At 38.8% G+C, this 14066-nt stretch overlaps 1 pseudogene; it reads right to left on the bottom strand.

The window, feature by feature from the left end:
• Positions 1–4713: 4713 nt before the first annotated feature.
• Positions 4714–14066, bottom strand: part of LOC119050151 (beta-enolase-like) — a 60644-nt pseudogene continuing 51291 nt past the window's right edge.

Raw genomic sequence — 14066 nt, 5'->3', positions numbered from 1 at the left:
TAGAATGTTTAAGAGGAACAAAATATTAATTCTACAAATAGTTATTAGTTTTCTACCACATACAAAATTCAAAGTTAGTTTCCAGGAAGAAATAGAATAAATCCCAAATGGCTCACACCCTTAAATTCCTTATTTTCTGGTAAATTATTGCACCCCCCCATTTTAAAAGAAATTTTGTATCTTTATTTGGGAAAATATTTTGACCTAGTAAAAGTATAGTAATTGATACAGATGTAAAATACACACATTATAAAATAAATGCAATACAGCCCTGGCCGGTGTGACTCAGTGGATTGAGCTCCAGCCTATGAACTATAATAAATGCAGTGTAAATTAAAAGGGGTAAGACAAAAGTAAAATAAATCCTATTTTAAAAATATTTTGTTAATTGGCTAATTAGCAAAAATATTTTTGTGGTACCTTCCACAAATATTATTGGCTAATTGTGGTACCTTCCTCTATTATTTGCTTGTTAACTAAAAGCACAATCACTAATTAGGCCAATTTCATATTTAACAATGATAATTATTGCCCTTTATATCAAATCTTCTGCTTGATCATTTTAAGGTTCTTGGCTGCCTTCTTGTCACATCTGATTAGACTGTCATTATTTTCACCTGTGGCCGAGAACGAACTCAGAAACAGGAGAGCTGTCGGCTGTGCACCTTCACATTGTTTTCTGTGCTACTATTGTTCATGTTACTTTAAATCTGTGATTTTTCTACAGAAATATTTTCATGGCTCTGGTTCTTTCTGTGAGGTTTGTTTCACTGGAACTAGATAATACAAGGGATAAAGCTATTTAACTGACCCATGTCAACCTTAATATATATTAATTCTATAAACAGCAAATGCCTGCATAGAGGCATCCCTGTTGGTTCCTGTCTAAACTGGGAAGATCCTTCTCTTTCCTCAGGATCACATGTTCAAAAGATGATCTGTGACCTTGGAGTCCGTGCGATGAAAGATGGCACATCTGTCAACCTGTACACTGAATACTGGTAAAGCTTAATGATGTTCACAGGTAAAATAGTAGAAATTGGCTGCTACTTTCAGAATTGTAGCAGACTAGATTACTCTAAAATCTTTTCTATGCAAATCAATTTAGATTTTAAATAAAAGGATATATATATATATATATAATAAAAAGAAAAACATTTCTGGAAAGTCTGAAGTACAAGAAATAATGGTATGCAAAGATACTGTGAAGCATATCAACAAATATAGACATACATTGTATAAAAAGTAATGACAATGCCTCATGTGTGAGGTTCAAATTAAGTAGAAGGCAACAGAGAACTAAAATACTAAACAATAATATAAACTAATTTCATATGAATGACAATTCAAGTATTAAAGTTGAAATATTCTGAGATTTTTATATTTTTAGCAGGAGGGATAATAAAGACATTTTTTAATATTAAGAATGCATTTTGGCCCTGGCTGGCGTAGCTCAGTGGATTGAGTGTGGGCCTGCGAACCAGAGTATCGTGGTTCGATTCCCAGTCAGGGCACATGCCTGGGTTGCAGGCCAGTTCCCAGCAGGGGACTCACGAGAGGCAACCACACATTGATGTTTCTCTCCCACTCTTTCTCCTTCCCTTCCCCTCTCTCTAAAAATAAATAAATAAAATATTTTTAAAAAAGAATGCATTTTTTTTGCACGTAGCTGTCCAGTTCTCCCAACACCATTTGTTGAAGAGGCTATTTTTACTCCATTTTATGTTACTGCCCCCTTTGTCGAATATTAGTTGCCCATAGAGATTTGGGTTTATTTCTGGGCTCTCTGTTCTGTTCCATTGGTCTATGTGCCAGTACCAGGCTGTTTTGATTACAGTGGCCTTGTAATACAGTTTGGTATCAGGTATTGTGATCCCTCTGACTTTGTTCTTCTTTCTCAAAATTGCAGCTGCTATTTGGGGTTGTTTATGAATCCATATAATTTTTTCAAGTGTTTGTTCTATGTCTGTGAAATATGCCATTGTTACTTTAATAGGTATTGTATTGAATCTGTAGATTGCTTTGGGTAGTATGGACATTTTTGATGATGTGAATATGCCTTTTGACCCAGCAATTCCCCTGTTAGGAGTATACCATAAGAACCCTGAAACACCAATCCAAAAGAACCTATACACACCAATGTTCATATCAGCACAATTTATAATAGCCAAGAGTTGGAAGCAACCTAGGTGCCCATCAGTAAATGAATGGATCAAAAACTATGGTACGTTTATACAATGGAATTCTATGCAGCAGAAAGAAAGAAGGAGCTCCTACCCTTTGCAACAGCATGGATGGAACTAGAAAGCATTATGCTGAGTGAAATAAGCCAGGCAGTGAAAAACAAATACCATATGATCTCACCGTTAATAGGAACATAAACAACAAAACAAACAAGCAAGCATAATATAACCAAAGACACTGAAATACAGAACAGGCTCACAGGGAACAGAGGGGAGAGAATTTCAGGGGAAAAGGGGAAGGATTCACAGGAACAAGTATAAAGGACACATGGACAACAACTAAGGGGGGTGGAAATGGGAGGGAGATGGGGCGCACTGGGGGAGGTGGGCTGGGGTGGGAGTAAAAGATAGAAAACTGTACTTGAACAATAATTAAATAAGTTTAAAAAATAGTGAAAATTAAAATAAATAAATATTAAGAATGCAAAGTGAATATTTTCAAAGCTAGCCAGCAAGAACATATTACTGTTATATAGAGGCAAATGGTATAATGGAATAAAATAAATCAATGCAATCAGTGCAAAAAGGAAAAGGAAAGGGAGAGAAAACATGAAAAAAAGGTAGCATAAAAAAAGTAGAACTGATGAAAACACTAAGAAAGTGGAAAAATGTATCAGCAATCACAACAAATATAAATGAACAAACTATTAAAATCACCAAATACTGATGATACTATAGTGCATATTATACCAACATCCACAAAAACTATTTGCCAAGAATGCACCACCTAAAACATACAAGCAAACAAATATCTGAGTATAAATGGTGGGGAACAAGGCAAGTACTAGCCTGAAAATGTAGATGTGAATCATAATTTTAAATTTAGGTCAAAAGCATTGTCAAGAAGGAAGAAACTCACTAGACAATGTTAAGATCTCACTTCACTGGGAACAAATAACAATTCTAAATCTGGAGATACCTAATGAAATAGCCTCAAACATATAAAGCAAACTTTGACAGAACTATAGGGAGAAATGAACAAAACCACTACTAGAATGGGAAATTTAAACATTGCTCACATTATGTGACATTATTTAATATGAATAACACATTCAACAAACCGTTTTAGAGAACTTAAGAGGAGCTGCACTCAATAATTATAGAATGCCCACTCTTTTTCAGGTACCATGTAAAAATAAAGATTTCAAAAAATACCGTCTGTGGATACAAGACACATTTCCCTCAAAATACTGTTACTCAATTGCAGAAGGATTGATGTGTGTGTGTTGTATGTGCTGGCCATGGACGTGTGGTACTCAGTGGTCTCCAAAAGAACAAGCCTTGGGATCATAGGAGTTATCAAATGAAATATTTAAGAAACTTATCAAATGAAATTAAATTAGGAGTTAAGAAACATCAAATATTTAAGCAAAAAAACTATAAATAGCACAATAAATGAGTCAAAGAAGAAATCTTAATAGAAATTTGGAAACACTTAGAAGTGGATCATACCAAAAGTTCTTGTATGAATTTGTCCATTTGAGTCCTCTAAGAAGTAGACACTGGCACGGAATTACATGTAGAAGAGCTGCTTTGGGGAAACGCCTTTGAAGGGGAGCAGGAATAGTCTGTGGGAGTCTTCAGACTGAGATGCAAGGCTGACACCTGTGAAGAGAGAAACAAGTGGAAGGAGGATTGCAGAGGAAAAACTTCAGACAACTGCTCAGTTCTGAGAAAGCCTGAGCCAAGCTGATGGGAGTCCCCACACCAGGGCTGTCTGCCTGAGGAGGTCCACACGCATCAAAACCACCCTCCTCCAGCACCCTTGCTGAGCTCAGTCACTGGCTGTGAGCAGCTTGGGAAAGGGTCAACTATGATCCCAAGGCTTGTTCTTTTGGAGGCCATTGAGTACCACACGTCCATGGCCAGCACATACAACACACACACATCAATCCTTCTGCAACTGAGTAACAGTATTTTGAGGGAAATGTGTGTAATAAGTACTTCTATTAGAATAAAAGCTTAAAGCTAATGAGTTCTGTGTTCACCATAATTTAGAAAAAAAAGTCAATAGAATAAACCTGAAGGAAATATAAGCAAGAAGTGCACATTGAATATATATATTTAAAATAGCTTGTTGGAAAACTTAGTGATATATACAAACCATTGGTAAAACGGATCTAGAAAAAAAGCAGCCATAACATACTAAACATAAAAAGGAACTTAAGTGTAGTTACAGTGAACAGCTGAAATCATAAAGGAACAAGATGAACAATGTGAATGATAGTAAATATGAAAACTTAGATAAAATAGATAAAAATAGCTAGAAAAATATAACATGCTCAAAGTGACTCAAGGTCAGTAATAACAAATAACCCAAACTAGTCTAGAAAGTAAATCAATATTTATTTATTTATTTATTTATTTATTTATTTATTTATTTATTTTTGGGGTGGTACCAGTGTTTATTTCAGGGAGAAGGGCTTAAAGGCCTACATCTGCCCTGTGCAGTCCTGGGGCCACCAGCTTCTCACTTGGCCTTTGGGTTATGCAACTTGTGTCCTGCAAAGACAGCTTTGTCTCTGAGTGCTTTTTCAATCCTAATGAGCTGGTTGTTTTTGACCAGATACTCTGAGTGGCAGGGAACACCAGTCTTGATGTCTGGATGGGTTTGGTCGCAGAGCCAATCTGGTTGACCTTCAGCAGCAAACGTGCAGGACTTCTCAATGGCCTGGGCAATCCTCTTGAGGTTGGTGACTGTGAGGTCATCTCCCATGATCTGGATGTCCACCCCCAAGAGGAACAAGGTCCAGGTTGCCTGATAATCCTTGTCCAAGGGGTATTCAGTGGAGAACACAGAATAGTTATTAGTGAAGCTCTTGTATAGCTCCCCCAGCTTCTCCCCAGTGAAGCGCCATGAGGGGTCATTGGGCTACTTAAAGTCAAGATCATACTTCTCATTGCAGTAGAACTCAGACGCCACCACATCTATGATCACCACCTTGTTTGGGTGGTCAGCTCCCTTGATGGCCATCTTCAGCAGCTCCGGGGCCTCACTGGTCTCCAGGATGTTGGGTACAAAGCCTCCCTCATCACCCACATTGCTGGTTTCCTTTCCATACTTGGCCTTGATGACCCCCTTGAGAAGGTGGTAGACCTTGGTGCCAATGTGTATGGCTTCCTTGGAGGAGCTGGCTCCCACAGGCAGAATCATGAACTCCTGTCCGGCCATTTTGTTTCCAGCATGGGAACCCCTACTAACCACATTGAAGGCAGGGGCTAGGAGGACCAGGTTTGTGTTCCCAGTGAGATCTGCAATGTGTCAGTAGATTGGGACCCCATTCTCAGTTGCTCCAGCCTTGCACACAGTCAGCGACACACCCAGGATGGCATTGGCCCCACACTTGGATTTATCCTCGGTCCCAACCATCTCGATCATAAATTTGTGAACTTTTTTCTTGACTCTCAATGCTTAGTTTCTTTGCCAGCAGAGTGGGACCCAGGGTTTTGTTGATCAAATCCAGGGTTTGTTCCACAGCATCTGGGATACTTTTGCTCACATATTGAGATTTGTCTCCACCTCACTTTCAGAGCTTCATAGATACCTGTAGAAGCTCCACTAGGCACAGCTGCTTGGAATCAGTCCTTGGCTGTATACAAGTTTACCTCCACCGTGGTGCTGCCTCTGGAATCCAGGATTCCCTGGGGAAAGATTTTCCCTTGGGCAAGCTCGGAGTGTAGGTGGCAGCTGGGGCAATGTCCTACCTCAACATTGTAAAATCTTCCTACCAAGTAAACAACAATTTTAACTGATTTTTATAGGTAAGTTCTGCCAAACATTTAGAGATATAATTATGCCAAATACATAATTTTTTTCTAGACTATATCAAATGGAAAATACTTTCTATCTCATTCTATATAAGCACATATAAAATTATAATGTATATTATATATAAATATTTGTATATACATAGTATAAGATGTATACTATGTAGACTATGTTTAGCACCCAAACAAGGAAAGTATAGAAAATAATGTTATTTTATTCATGAATATATATGTTAAATTCCTTTTCAAAACACATTTTATTTATTATGTTGTTACAGTTGTCCTACTTTTTCCCTCTTTACCCGCCTCCATCCAGCACTCCTCTTCCTTCCAGCATGGGTGGACATTAGTTCATGTCCATGGGTGGTGCATATAAGTTTTTTGGCTTCTCCACTTCTTATATTATTCTTAGCATCCCCCTGTCTATTTTGTAGCTACTAATTATGTTTCTTGATCCCTTCACCTTTCTCCCCTTTCTTCCCCTACACCCTCCCAGCAGATAACCCTCCAAATGATCTTCATACGTGTGATCCTGTTCCTGTTAAATTCCCATTATAAATACACATCCAAATGTATGAATCTCATAAGCATAAGTAAAAAACCAACTCAGCAATTGTTCACGCACAGCATGATATAATTTTAGAAAGTTCAAGACTCAGACCATTCCCCCATAGATGGGTAGAAATACAGGCATTTATGTATGGAAACACTTAGAAGTGAGGACGCCTTGTGTGGAAAGGAGGAGAATTCAGTCCCTGAAAGGCACATGACAGAGCTTCAGTGTTATCAGTAGCATTCTCTCTCCATCATAAGCTCTGTGGTGACTATTTGCAATTATTTTTGGAGCATCAACTGATTTTAGAGATGGAAAAAACTTCTGGAATAAATAAGCCTGGTTTCTCATTTTATTCATAAACAAACCAGGCTCAGAATTTCTAAGTACTTTACATTTAGTCACACAAAATCACGTGGCTCTCTTACTAGTGTTCTTTTTACTACAAAGCAGCTGACAGAAGCGGAATGATTTTCCTGTCTGAATCTTTGTTTGGTCCATTTGAACTGTTATTAGGCATGGAATCCTCATGCCAAACATTAAATGACAAAATCCAATACCTGGCATTCACATTTTAATATTTGTTTCAAACGTTTACTTTCAACCATTTATTTTTATATGGTATCAGAAATTATCTTTAAATAATGAAGTATGAATGCTATCATGAATTAAGTGTTCCCTATAAGTTTACCACTGCAGTAAGTTCTTTACAGATATTACTGATTAGTTTGATGTACAGTTTTATTAAATTCAGAGTCAAAGTTTATAAGTTCTTAGGAAGCATTTCCCTAAATGCATCATTATTAACTGTAATATAGTGGCTTAGTATGAAGAGTCACTTATGAGGGTGATTAGGAAAAGTTCCCCAGAGGAATACAAGGAGAAGGATTCAGGTAGGTGAGAAATTGAATTGAAGGTGGCAGAGAAACAGGTGAGGCAAAGGAGAGGAAGAGATGCTCTAGTAGAAATAATGTACACTGTAAGTAGAAGGCTAACCCAGTCCTGTGTCCTAAGTGTGATACAGAAACAGCAGGAAAGCTGTGGACTCTGAACACAAAATGTAGGCTGGGCACCGGGAGGTTTTTTTAGAATCCACTGAGGTTCAGTGGTATGGGAAGTGCTACATAGCTCCCCGTCCCGACCCCCATGCCTATGACTGTAGGGCTGCAACATTACTTACAGGGACTGCTAGAAGGACTCATGTTGGCTTCCATCAGTCTATAGAATAACATCTCTGAGATGGAGTTTGAAATGAGTCCTAATTCTTAACTATCTGCATTTGTGAATTGAATTTTATTCCTACAAAAGAGTAATTAGTATTTAATATTAAATTGAAGCCGTAAGAACCAATGAACTTGTGACATGAGAAGCAGTGAGCATCAGTGGCAGAAACCTGGGGGAGACCAACATTTAAAAGAACAGGAGAAGGCAGAGCAGCTGGAAGAAAATCCATTGAGTTAAGGGAAAAGCCTCAAAAGTAATGGGATTATATAAATCCAGGGAAGGTAGAGGATTTCAGGAAGTTGGGGTGAGGTCAGCCAGGTCAGTTATTGCCGAGAATTTAATAAAGATAAAGGTTGAGAATTATGCACCAGAATTAGTGACAAGGTCCCTGTTTTTTTTTAAATTTGTTGTAATAAACAGATGGCACATATAAAGGAGTGACAAGTAAGTAAAAAAGAGGAGACAGTTGGGGTGTACAAGAGTTTTAAGATGTTTGCTTCTGAACAGGTGACAGGGATAGGAACGGTAATTGGAAACAGATGTGGGGAGAAGGCAAAGTTTCCTTTGGATGAGTGAGAAATGGACCATGCTAAGTATAGATCAGAACAGGCAAAGGGAAAAGGTGGGAATAATTGGTAGAGTAAAATCACAGAGAATTTGGGAAGGGACAGAGCCAGAAAGGAAGTACAGAGACTAACCATAGACAGAAAAAGGTCTGTCTGTAACTTTGGTGGTGGAAAGGAGGAAGAATAAGGGAGTCTTTCCTAGTAGATTCTATTTTCTCTACGAAGAAGGATGCAAAGTCATCATGTGCTGTGAGTTGGATGGGGAAGATTGGATGCCTGAGAAACAGTGGCTCTGACTAGAGGGTCTTACCTTGTCTGCACATTGGAATCACCTGGAGATTTGTTAAAAACTCCCAGACTGTGCCTCAGACAAATTAAATCAAAATAGGCGAAGGCAGAACCTAGAATCCATGCATTTGGTCCTTGAACAACACAGGTTTGAACTGCATGGATCCACTTACACACAGATTTTTTTCAATAAATACATTGAATAATTTTTGGAAATTTGCAACAATTTAAAAAACTTGCAGATGATCCAAATAACCTAAAAATATTAATAAAATGTTAGGCATGTCATAAATTCATGGGATATATATAGACACTAGTTTATTTTATCACTTACTATCATAAAACATATACAAATCTGTTATAAATAGTTAAAGTTTACCAAAACATATGCACATAAACATGGATTTCACATGATGCCATTTGCAGTAAAAAAATGCAGATACAGTATTGTCATAACTGCATAAAGTTAACTATAGTACCCACTGCAGTTCACACTGCAGTTCACACTAGTGCTGTAATGATTTTGTAGCCACATTTTGGTGTGTCGCTCACAGTAGGCTACCATAAAGCCATCATATCACTGCTTCTTCATTATCAATGTAAATGGAGATGAATTTTGCTTTCACATTATCTTTCCATTTTTAAGGTCTAGTGTTAGTAATATGCATAACATCTACAGTGTTTTGTTTCTTATAAGAAAATATTGACGTAGGTACTGACAGATGATTCATCTTATAAGCAGACAACATACACTAATAATATTGATATTTTCTCTTCCTAATGATTTTCTTAACATCTTCTTTTCTCAGGCTTACTGTTTATAAGAATACAGAATTCAATACAAAATGTCTACTGACTTTATTTTATCACTAAGGCTTCCAGTTGACAGTAGGCTCTTTGCAGTTAAGTTTGGGCGGAGTAAAAAGTTACAGGTGGGTTTTTGATCACGTGGGAGTTGGAAGCCCTGACCCCTGTTTTACTCCAGGATCTTGTCCTTCAAATAACTGTCCAGGTGATGTGCTACCAAGGTTGAGAACACCGCCCTACACACTGGCTGTGCATTGGGGATTATTTGGGAGAACTTTGGAAATTACTGATGTCTGGATCCCCCTGCAAAGGGATTTAATTTTACTGGTCTTGGATGAGGCCCAGGTAACAGGAGTTTTAGGAAGTTCCTGAGGATTCTAATGTGCAGCTAGGCTTGAGAATGCCTGATGTACATGGTGGTCAGGTAGTGTTGAAGACCCAGCGGAGATTGGAGACAGGTTTGATAGTTGTTCGTAGTGGGATATGGGAAAGGGCCGGTTTTGTTTTTTCTTTGTGGCGGTGAGGAAGACGAGATAGTGAGGGGGGAGGTTCCTGTGAGGTCAAAGAACAAATGTAGAGCAAGCAACTGCATAAAAGAACCAGTAATATTTGTGGAGGATAATTTAAGATTTTCTTAATAAAAAATGTGCTTTTCCATTACCATTTAGTCCCCCCTTACCTCCTCCCCTAGATCACCACACTGTTGTCCATGCGCAGGAGTCCTTTTTCTTTCTGCTCAGTCCTTCCATCCCCTCACCTCCCTGACTCCTCTCAGCTGTCAGCCTGCTCTCCATCTATGAGTCCATCTTTATTCTGCTTGTTAATTCAGTTTGTTCATTAGATTCCACGTATCAGTGAAATCATAAGGTATTTGTCTTTCTCCCACTGGCTTATTTCAATTAGCATAATGCTCTCCAGGTCCATCCATGCTGTCATAAAGGGTAAAATTATCTTCTTTTTTATGGCTGAGTAGTATTCCATTTTGTAAATGCCCCATAGTTGTTGTATTTACTCATCTACTGATGGACACTTGGGCTGTTTCTGTATCTTGGTGATTGTAAATAACGCTGCAATGAACAAGACTGACTTAATTTTAAACTTTCTCTTTATTATTCTTTGACATCACTGACATAGGCTAATACCAATGTAAGTAGTTATATAAAAATGAATGAAAGGAGTATTAGAGGTGATTCATGCATGAAATACTGTGCTATTTTAGAATAATATAAGAGTAGACATAGAGACTTATGTTTCTGGTGCATTTTGTAAGTCTTGACTCATATTTGGCCTTGGCAGTAAGAAATGACAGTTTTGACAAGTACCAGATTCTGATGCTGTTTTAAAAAGTTGATCTTTTGGATCCTGCCATTTGCAACAGTGTGGATGAACCTGGAGCACATTATGCAAGCAGAATTAGCCAGACAGAAAAACGGCATGATCTCATTTGTATGTCGAATCTAAAGAAGTCAAATACATAGAAGCAAAGAGTAAAATAATTATTAGGAGCTGGGAAGTGGGGAAAATTTGGAGACAGAGGTCAACGGGTACAAAGTGGCAGCTATGTAGGCTGCATACAGCCCAAAGATCTAATGGACAGCAGGATGACTAGTAACACTATGTTGAAAGCTGGAAATTCACCAAGAAAGTCGATTTCAAGTGTGCTTATCACACAAATGGTAACTGTGTAAGGAGAAGTTATGTTACTTGGCTTGGATCTAGTGATCATTTCACAATGTATTTTTATGCCAAATTATCATGAGGACTTACATATACATACTTCTTATTAAAAAATAAAAATTAAAGCAAAATGACAACAAAAAAGATGTTGGTTCCTTTCATGTTAGCTCTCAGAAGTCTGCGAGCCTTAGGATCTCTCAGGAGAGGTCTCTGCACGGCATTGCACAAGACAGGCAGCGGCACCAGCCCGTCTCACCTGCACGCGGAAACCGACCGTTCTTTGCCGAAGCCTCACTTTGATGAGCTGCCTTCACTAAGTCTGGTTCTGGGGATACTTTGCCGTCCTATTTACACTTCAGTTCAAATGACGATACACTTTTTCCAAAGGTTAACAAAGCAGAACCTTTAAGTAATAAAGGAGATGGAAAAAGAACTTCTAAGCCCAGGTGTCTGATTCTACAATAATTTGATTCTAAAACTTGAAGGCTTTGGTTGGTTCCCTTCCTTCTCCTTCTAGGGCTTACGTGGTGTATTTAACTTGATTTCCTGCCACATGAAAAGTTTCTAGGCAACTTGTATACTTGAGTTACAAGTTTTAAGCATTTGATGTAATTCTACCATGTGGGACTGCCCTGCTCTGTCTAGGTTCCCATAGAGTTAATGGCAGGACTATAGTGAGAGGAACTCAGCTTTGGAGGAGACCCTACTATTGCTCAGTCACCTGGATGTATCTCTATCCATTACAGGCCAACTGAATGTATGTATTACATAACTTTAATTTATATTTGTTAATAAGAAAAGGTAATATTTTTAGTGTGACTGTGTATCAGACACAACTCCGTCCCAGTACTATTTGCAATCTTTAAGGAACCCTTTATTTTACAGGTGAGGACATGGAAGTATATAAATTTCTCCAAATCATATAGATAATGCATGTCTGAATTTTCTTTCTGATTTGAAAACTAAAGTATCTTCAAGATACAATGGCTAATGGACCCAGGCTGTTGACTCCTCGTCAGACCCAATACGGCTGAGAGCGTGGCGGTATGAGAAGACTGGGATTGCTGAATTCACAGAGAAACTGCCGAGGAGCCCAGCAGGAGAACCACAGGAGATATGATGTGGTTCTATCCAAGCGTGGGAATAAAAATCAGTTGTGACCATTTGGGGGAGTGCTTTCCAGATAGGTCTTTTATCATCTTCCCCATATTTTCCTGAGGAATTTTTTCTTCCCATCATCGCTGCAAATCCAAATACCTTGGTTAAGGTGTAAGATAGCAAGAGAGGGTGATCTTTAGGATTTAGTGCTATTTCTTGTTTTAAATTCACACATTCATGAATTACCAAAGAGCCAAATCTCCAGTGAAGAAACTATGCTTCCAGGGCTTACCTTCTGGTCTAGTTTAGTTTTCCCAGCAGAAAAAGGATCTGTGACAGGGGCTTGGTTGGAGGTAGTTTGTTTTGGGAAACGATTTTCTGGAGCTGTAACATTCTTGCTGTTTTCAAGCTGTGCTTGCATTAATACCTAATGGGCCTCTTTAAACACTACCTGGGAAGCCTTCTGACCTGCACAGCATGACTTGAGTTGCTAATTGGCTGATCTGAGATTGTCTTTTTTTTTTTTCAAGGTCCTTAAGACATTAGCAAATTGATTATTAGTGGGACATTAGCTCTCTTTCCCTTCTTGGCTACAGAACCAGCAGGCTGGCAGTTCCCAAAAGTGTCCCGTGCTGCTGAAGAGTCACTGCAGGCCCAGAGCATGAAGCCCCTGTTGTTTGGAGTAGGTGAGACAAGGTGCTATGAGGGTTCATCCTGTGCTTCTGGTTACAGCAGCAAAGACTAAGGCACAAGACAGGCCATGGGAGGGGCCCAAGAGAAGTCCAGTAGATCCTTCTTTCAATGCTTAAGCAGAGCCCTCTTTCTGGATACAGCTACAACTGCTCCAAAATACTTGTTCTCTCATAGAACATCAAAGCAGAAAAGAATTTTGGGAATTTCCCTTCACCACTGGTGGGATCACCTGGAGTGGGGCTGTGGTGCATCAGTGGTCCATGTCCGACTGGTACCAACATACAAAGATTATCTACTGATGAATTGGTCCACACTATTTTGTGTTCTGTCATTAAGGTTACACCACTGGCAACATCCCAAGAGGACTTAGGTGGTGAGGGAAAGTATTGGCATAACAAAGACAGGAGAAATGAGATTCTGAGGCACATGTATATAGAATTTCCTTATAATTTATGGACCTGCTTGCACACAATCCATCATACAAGATCGCTGCCTCTACCCAAATTTATGACTCAGTGGTTGGGATACTAGCTCAGGATGGGCAGCTTTTGTTGATATTCTCTATGTATCATGGTCAAGGTGTTGTTACCCTGCTAAGACTTCATAGCAAGCCAGGAACTGCTTTTCAAATGGAAAACAGTTCTCTGTATTAAGACTCTCCTGCTGGACCTTGTCAAACATCAGTTCGGCATCAAAACCACAAAACACCTCTAGAACCTTTGGATGTGCTGTGTCCTATGGCCTGTGGGTCAGGACAGCTTGTACTGGAGTTAGGGACTGCTGTAATGCCACCTCCTACTTTAAAATCTACTCAAAACTGGCAACCTTCTGTATTATCATTTTTCCAAGCACATGCACACTGTTCCCAGAATCCAACTGAGCATTATTTACTACACGGTGTACCTCGATCTTAGTAGTGAGAGCACAAGGTCCAATGACTTGTCTCTTATCTTACAGGACTAGGTCAGGGTTTGGGAATATTTTGTCTTGTTACAGGCCTTTTGACCCTAGAATTTCATTGATGTGGCAGCCTCATAGGTTGTATGTCTTCTTGTCTCGTGTTATGAAAACTTCTTCCTTTGTCCTCTGTTAAGGTAGCTCTGACATCTCTATATTATTTATTATAGATCAAACTTCAAGGTGTCATCC

The sequence above is a fragment of the Artibeus jamaicensis genome, unplaced genomic scaffold, assembly GCF_021234435.1.
Source record: "Artibeus jamaicensis isolate MK-2021 breed Jamaican fruit bat unplaced genomic scaffold, CSHL_Jam_final scaffold_3222, whole genome shotgun sequence".
Lineage (NCBI taxonomy): Eukaryota > Metazoa > Chordata > Mammalia > Chiroptera > Phyllostomidae > Artibeus > Artibeus jamaicensis.
Note: the sequence above shows the minus strand (reverse complement) of the source record. Positions and strands in the feature narration are given on the sequence as shown.